The sequence below is a fragment of the Podarcis vaucheri genome (assembly GCF_965113315.1).
Source record: "Podarcis vaucheri genome assembly, chromosome: 5".
NCBI classification, from domain to species: domain Eukaryota; kingdom Metazoa; phylum Chordata; class Lepidosauria; order Squamata; family Lacertidae; genus Podarcis; species Podarcis vaucheri.
The window spans coordinates 82823253-82830308 of NC_138763.1; positions in this window are offsets into that span (position 1 = coordinate 82823253).

The window sequence follows — 7056 nt, forward strand, 5'->3', positions numbered from 1 at the left end:
TCCTTTGGAATTATTTTCCTGCAACACACTGCAAGAACATGGAGTGAAGGACCCTGTTCTGACATTCCACAGGGGAGGTAACCTTAACATAAGGGTTTGTCAAACATATAGAATTGATTCCACAAAAGAGATTCCAAAGAACCAGCTCCTTATTCAAAGGATACAAGTGGTTTAAAAGAGACAAAAGAAGAAAGTTAAAGTTTCATTGACAAATTAGAAATTAACAACTCACTGGGTCTAGGTGGAGTCCACCAAAAGCATTTTATGGAACTCAAATGCGACATTTCCAATCATCTAACAAAAATATGGAACATATCCCTCATGTTGGCCTTTGTACCTGAGGACTTGAAAGTGGCCAATGTACTGATTTAAAAAGGGAGGAAGGGGAGAGCCAGGAAATTTCAGGCCACTTAGCTTAATATCAGTTCTAAGTAAATTGGTGGAAAATATTATTAGAGATAAAATTATCAATCATATAGAAGAACAAGTCCCGCTGATAAGAAATCAGCATGGCTTCTGCAAAGGTTCCCCTTGCCTCGCTAAAGGTTGAGATTGTCAGCAAGTGTACAGATAACAATGATCCAGATGTTTTTCAGAACATGACTTTTCAGAAAGCTTTTAACATGGTTTCCCCCCAAAAGCTACTGAGTAAATGTGGTAGCTATGGGATAAAAGAAAGGGTCCCCTTATGGCTGACAAATGGTTGAAAATAAATGGACGGGTGTCACAGTGAGCTAGCTCCTTCAAGGATCTTTCCTGGGATTAATGCTTTTTTAATTGTTCATTAATGACCTAGAGTTGGGGTGAGGAATGAGGTGGCAAGTTTTGCCCCTCTCCCCACCTGCCATTTTTCTTGTATGGAAAGCTTGGTAGTAAAATGCAACCAATTTTAACAGATATTTGGAGACTTGTTGGCATTTACTGACTACCTTGGGAAGTAGGCTTTGGTGGTCACCTAATTCACTTTGGGTGACTTTGGAGAAATCTTGCACCACCTTGGGCAAAATCTGAATTGCCCCAGAGCAATACTCTTTGATTCTGACTTCCTCTTGCCTACTAGTTATTTATTTGAAATATTTAGTGTAAGCAATCTCAAGGTGGCCTTTGGTCTGATCTGGTAGGGCAGCGGTTCTCAACCTGTGGGTGGGTCCCCAGATGTTGTTGGACTACAACTCCCATCATCCCTGAGCTCTGGCCTTGCTAGCTAGGGGTGATGGGAGTTGTAGTTCAACAACATCTGGGGACCCACAGGTTGAGAAAGGCTGCGGTAGGGATCTTCTGATACACTTTAGCAGCTCCCATAATGCTCCATTCAGAACTAAATCGGGCCATTTGTGGTCCTCAGGAAAACTGGGTTAACATGATGGTTATGGGAATCCAAAGGGGTCAGTTTTGTACTGACTTCTGTATCTACACATCTTTTCCTGTGCTAATTAGTGTAACCATGTGCCACAAAGGGCAATTAACATTTAAAAATGTCTCACATAGGGAGAAGACATAAAGTTCAAGTGTGCCATCAGTTTTCTGGGAAACAATACTCTCAACTTGAGTGTGAACAAAAAGGACACAGTGTTCACTGTGTACTGCTCTTGATGATTCAAGCAGAAAGAGGACACTGCTGGCTGACCTTTAGCTATTGAGGCTGTGGAAGCTCACGTTCTCCTAGCAGAGAAGGTTGAATGGAACGCAGAAAATGCATTTATATCTCAGAATCCTCCCCTGCTGTGTTCTTCTGAAACCACTTTGTGAGTTGCAAAATGGGAATATATTTATAAAAGGGAAGAGAGCAGCAGAAGAAACTCAAGTGTCCTTGTTAGAAGTACTCATGCGTCCCAAGACCATAGAAGAGCCAAACAGTTAGAAACAAATAAAAACCTGCTTTGTACACAACATGGGAAAGATCTTGAGATGCAGCTACATCTCATTCTTATTTCTCTCAACAAACAGTGAAAGCAGAATCGCCTCTCTGGAGAGATGGAGCTGCTCTGGAAGCAGCCACACTGCTGTTCAGTTCAAGCTACCTGTTCCTCTTCCGCAATGCTGTTTCATGGATAGCGCTAACTGGCTGGGTCCTGTGATACTATGATATCTCCTTTTGCCTCTGAATCCCTGGAATGTGAACTGCTGATAAAATGCTGGGCATTCTCATCAGCTGTGGCAGAAGCAGATTTAGGGCAGTGAGAGTGATGCAGCCACACTGGGCATGCAGCTGAGGAGGGCACTTTCTCAAAGCCCAGTAAGTGCTTGGCTTGCCCGAAGGAGGCATGAGAGCTCTGACAGGTTCCTAGAGTCCTCTTGTCTCCTTCTCCAAACCGGGAAAACACTTACCAGGTTTGGAGGAGGGGGGCTCTAGGACTCTCCCAGAGCCTGAATCTTCCTTCCCAAAGCCCAGTTTGAGCCAGGCAGAAGGCTAGCTAGGGTGGGGTCTTTCTGAGAGAAGGGAAAGCATAGCTTTCACACTAGATAACTACCCAAGGTGAAGTCTGAACATTTTCTACATGTCCTGTTGTTTGCTTCAGCAGGGGGTGAGGGCAAGCTCTGTGAACCCCTTTCTTTTCTGCAGCACAGCTGACCCACTCCATGAGGTGAATAGGGAATACTCTGTAGATGAGATATCCATGTTAAAATAAATATCATTCTGCTCTACCTGTTCATGTAACAAAAAAATCTAAAAGATACATATTATACCAATATGTTATATAAGATATCCTTTTCCATTTAACAATGGTGCTCAATTTCTTCACTATGCCTTTTCTTCCATTATCAGATCATTTTTGAATAATAATCCATCTTTTTGACTATCTGGCTATTATTAGTTGCCTTGTTCTAACGCCTGGGGGTCCCTATAATGGATATGTTCTTGCAGTCTGTGTAATTCATAATTCTGCCTTCCAGGCTTTAATATAATCTGCTAATTGAAAGAAAGTTTTTCACAGAAGAAGGATATTAGTCCATTGGTGCAAACCAGCTTTGTTTTTAGGCTTGTTTTTTATGGATGAGAATTTTTAGGAACTTTGAAGGTGGGTGGTTTTAGATAGAGTCATCCCCTCTATTTCCAAAGTTCAGAGGATGGTCCTGAGGGAGATATTAGCAGGCTCAGAGTACTCAATGGTCACTGAAGTGCAGAAAATATTTAGGGGGGAAACCCGTAAAGGGCTGGGGGGGGACTCTCAAAACAGCCCACTTAGAGAACTGAGCATGCCAACTGATTGCTGTTGGGGGAATGGAAGACTTTGGAGAGGAGAGATGTTGTACAGGATATGTGAAATAGTGTAGTGAAGAACACCATCTAAAAAGCCTGTAAACACCCTCTAAACCTCTGGAAACCCTTGAAAAACCCTTTAAAAAACCCAACCAGCAGCACTTACCAGATTGGCATGAATGGTGGCAATGGTGGCTCTCAGTCTTCCTCATTGCTTGGGGACAGTGTGGAAACGACAAGAGGATGATGCAAAGGCTCGTGGGATTGCAGTTGCAAAGGCTCCTGGGATTGCTAGCCATTTGGGTTTTTGTGCCATTTTTGCAGTTTTCCTGCTCTTTGGGGCTATTTTTTTTTGGCACTTTTTGCACTTTATATTGATTTGTTTAATTATTTCATGGCACCATGTGTAGACAGCTGTGTGCGAGTCAAATGCATGTAAGTGGAGAGGTGCCTGTATTGTGAAAGAGGGTGTGGGCTGAATGACTCGAACACACAGACAGCAAAAGGAGCATTCCACCCTGTAACATTATGTTTCAGGTCCTCCTTGTCCTGTCCAATGGCAGAGCAAGCCGATCAGGCGCCTGGGGCGGCGCGCGTGCCCTGCGCCCAGGGGAGGGGCCAGCTGCCTGCAGGGGCAGAGCCATCCGGGGCAGGATGCTCCACAGGGCCTCTGAGGAGTCTGACTGCCTCCTCCCACTCAGGCACCCTACAGTTGAGGGGGAGGCGGTGGGTGGACTGTTTGGGGCAGCATGGAGCCTGCTGGCACCCAAGCCACCTTGTCACTCCCAGGAAGGATGCGTGGCTCGGGCGCACTGCAGGCCCTGCGGTGAGTGCTTCCTGGCATTTTGTCACTCCCCTCAGTGGTGACACCCAGGACGACCCGACCCCACCGCCCCCCTTCCTCTGCCCCTGGTCCTGTCTCTGTGTCCCATATGCTTTTCAGGACTGATGCATTTGCTGTAAGACAGTGGTGGTTTTTGTTGTGCACTTTGTAAGTTTTAGATAGCATAAGCCTGGAAGAATGAATCTTTCCAATGGATATAGAGTGAGGGTACTATGGTGCTTGCCAAACATCAAATCTCATCTCATAAGCAGTGGGTTTTGCTGACTGGTGTTCAGGCAAGCAACTGTCTGTCAGCACATAAGAGGCCTATGACATACATCAAACAGGCGCCACCTCTCCAGGATCGCCGACTTGAGGAGCACTATGGCTCTAGCCCCACCTGGGTGTCTGAACAGAAGCACCTTTTCCTGGATTCTTTTAACAAAGAGCATAATACAGATTTGATGGATTGTTTGGGCAAATCCTTAAACCATACTGTGAGGATTATGGCAATTTCCCATTACCTGGTTGTAACTAGCAATATAGAAAAAACGGCTTTTTGAATTTTCATAATCACTCAAGAAATGACAGCTCTTCAAGCTTGCCTATGGCTCTTTGCTCATCTTTATCTGAGTCACACACTGAAGCTCCTTACACACACACACACACACACACACACACACACAACCCTTTTGAAAAACTAACTAATCGGAACTCCTGCAAGAGTTCCATTAGCACCATATGAACAGGCTCAGATTAGTGCTATTACAACAAATGTATAATTAAATGCGAAATTTAATGACCAGCAGGGACTTTCCAGAAAGCCTAACAGCTTGGAAGAGTAAGCAACATCCAGCCTTTGTGTTATTTAAGTTGCATTTAAAGAAAAGAAAAGAACAAGAGCTGTTCGTTCAGGCAGCAAAGTGTTCAGTACACATCTGAGTCATGCTGATAGCATTTTCCGAGAAGTAGCACATCATGAAGCGAATCAGGTGCCCTCTATTATCCTCTCCCCGAGATGCTTTGGCACCTTCTGAAAAGAACAGCTTGCCAACAATGAGCAATTAGCAGTTTTGCCACTTTGATTATATTTCTCTTTATAAAGAAACCAGACAACTTACAGGAAGTTGCTGTAAGGCACCTGAAGTTTGATGTGCACCCCCCCCACCAGACACCTTTGCAGCACGTGGTCCATGCTCATTATGTCGCTCGCCTTCTGGATTGCAAAATTCAGGAAGGTGATGTTTAGAAGGGAGGGGGCTGTGTGGGAGGCAGGCAAGAGTGGGTTTTTCTCAGGGTGTGAGGCAGAGGAAAGAGGGAAACTTCCAAGATGGGAGCTGGGGAGATTCACTTCTTTGTGTGTGGACAGAAGATTACGGTATAATTAGAATTTCTCCTTCATTCTTTCTTTTTTATTTCATTTGTTCTAGATATAATTGTATTGTATTGTGAAAATTTTAATAAAAAAATTATGCGATGGATTGCAAAATTCACAAGAAAAGACAAAATTACGCTCACATGTTCCCCATGTGAGCTGTTCACTGGGGAAGCAACCTATGAAATGATATAATGCATTATAAAGTTTAATGACTGTGATGTTCTTTATATAAATGGAGCTTGCCATCAAAAACCATGAAAGCAAAAGCAAGCAAATAAAAACAAAACTGATTTAACAAGGAACAACAAAAGCAGGGTCACCGTGGGGGGGCGGTGGGGGGGGCGGGAAGGCTAGTGAGGTTAATCACAACTACCCCAGGTCATCTGATCATATAGAGATCAGGCTTCTATCCCTTGCTAAATAGAGGATTTCAGATAGAAACGAAGAGTGTGTGAACTTGAATGTGTGAACTTCACCCTTCCCTGCCCAACGGGCAGGGATCAGCATGTACAGTATATCTATTTTAACAACGGTGAAATCCAGCCAATCAGTGCTTCTGGAAGTGACACAGGGTGCAGGATTAACCCCCCTCCCCAGCTTCCCCATCAAACAACCTCTTTTTTTCAGGGACTATGCTTACATAGCTATGGCTGCCTTGCAGGGGTCAGCAAACTTTTTCAGCAGAGGGCCGGTCCACTGTCCCTTAGACGTTGTGGGGGGCCGGACTATATTTTGGAGAGAAAAAATGAATGAATTCCTATGCCCCACAAATAACCCAGAGATGCATTTTAAATAAAAGGACACATTCTACTCATGTAAAAACATGCTGATTCCTGGACCATCCGCGGGCTGGATTTAGAAGGCGGTTGGGCTGGATCTGGCCCCCAGGCCTTAGTTTGCCCACCCATGCTCTACTGCATCAGAGAATGTTCAGACTGTCCTCACAGAAAGAACATGGACATGGACACAAAGATGTTCTGCATAAGCATGCAATGTGTCCTTTAAAAATAAAGAAATAGTAGTTCACCACAATGTTGTTCAAATGTATTTATTTAGCACAGCTTGTCTTTAGACAGCTTTGTAGATGGCTGCCTGGAAGAATGCTGAAAACAACCCAGCCACATGGACAATGCCTGAACGCATGAGTCTTTTCCTATACAATCAACTTCACTGCTCCCAGCACAGTGACAATTTTGTGAGGATCAGTCAACCCTGGACCATTTGGTTGTGCCATTCAAACATTCTCCCAGGCATGTAGGAGCTGCCCACATATAAAGATTTTCACACAGTGCTGGGAGTATGTTCAAGGGGCATTGAGTGTTAAGAAGAAATTGGCTTAATCTGAGCAGAAATATCTTCTCATGCTAATGTAGTAATAAAACAGGCTGATGAGAATTGGCCTACAGGGATTATGGGTAGATATGATTATGAGACAGAGGTATTGAAATAAATTGAAGATAGGACTTCCGATATTTCTAGAGCAGTCCACCAAAATGAATAGGGTTTGAATTCACACACTTACACATTTAAGTCAAACTGTGACAGGCTACAAATTACCCTACTTTGAATTTTCTCCTTGTTAACAATTCTTGAGTTAATCTGTTCTTTTAAGTTCTGTACAAGTTCCTTCATCACATTATTATGAATGCTGGG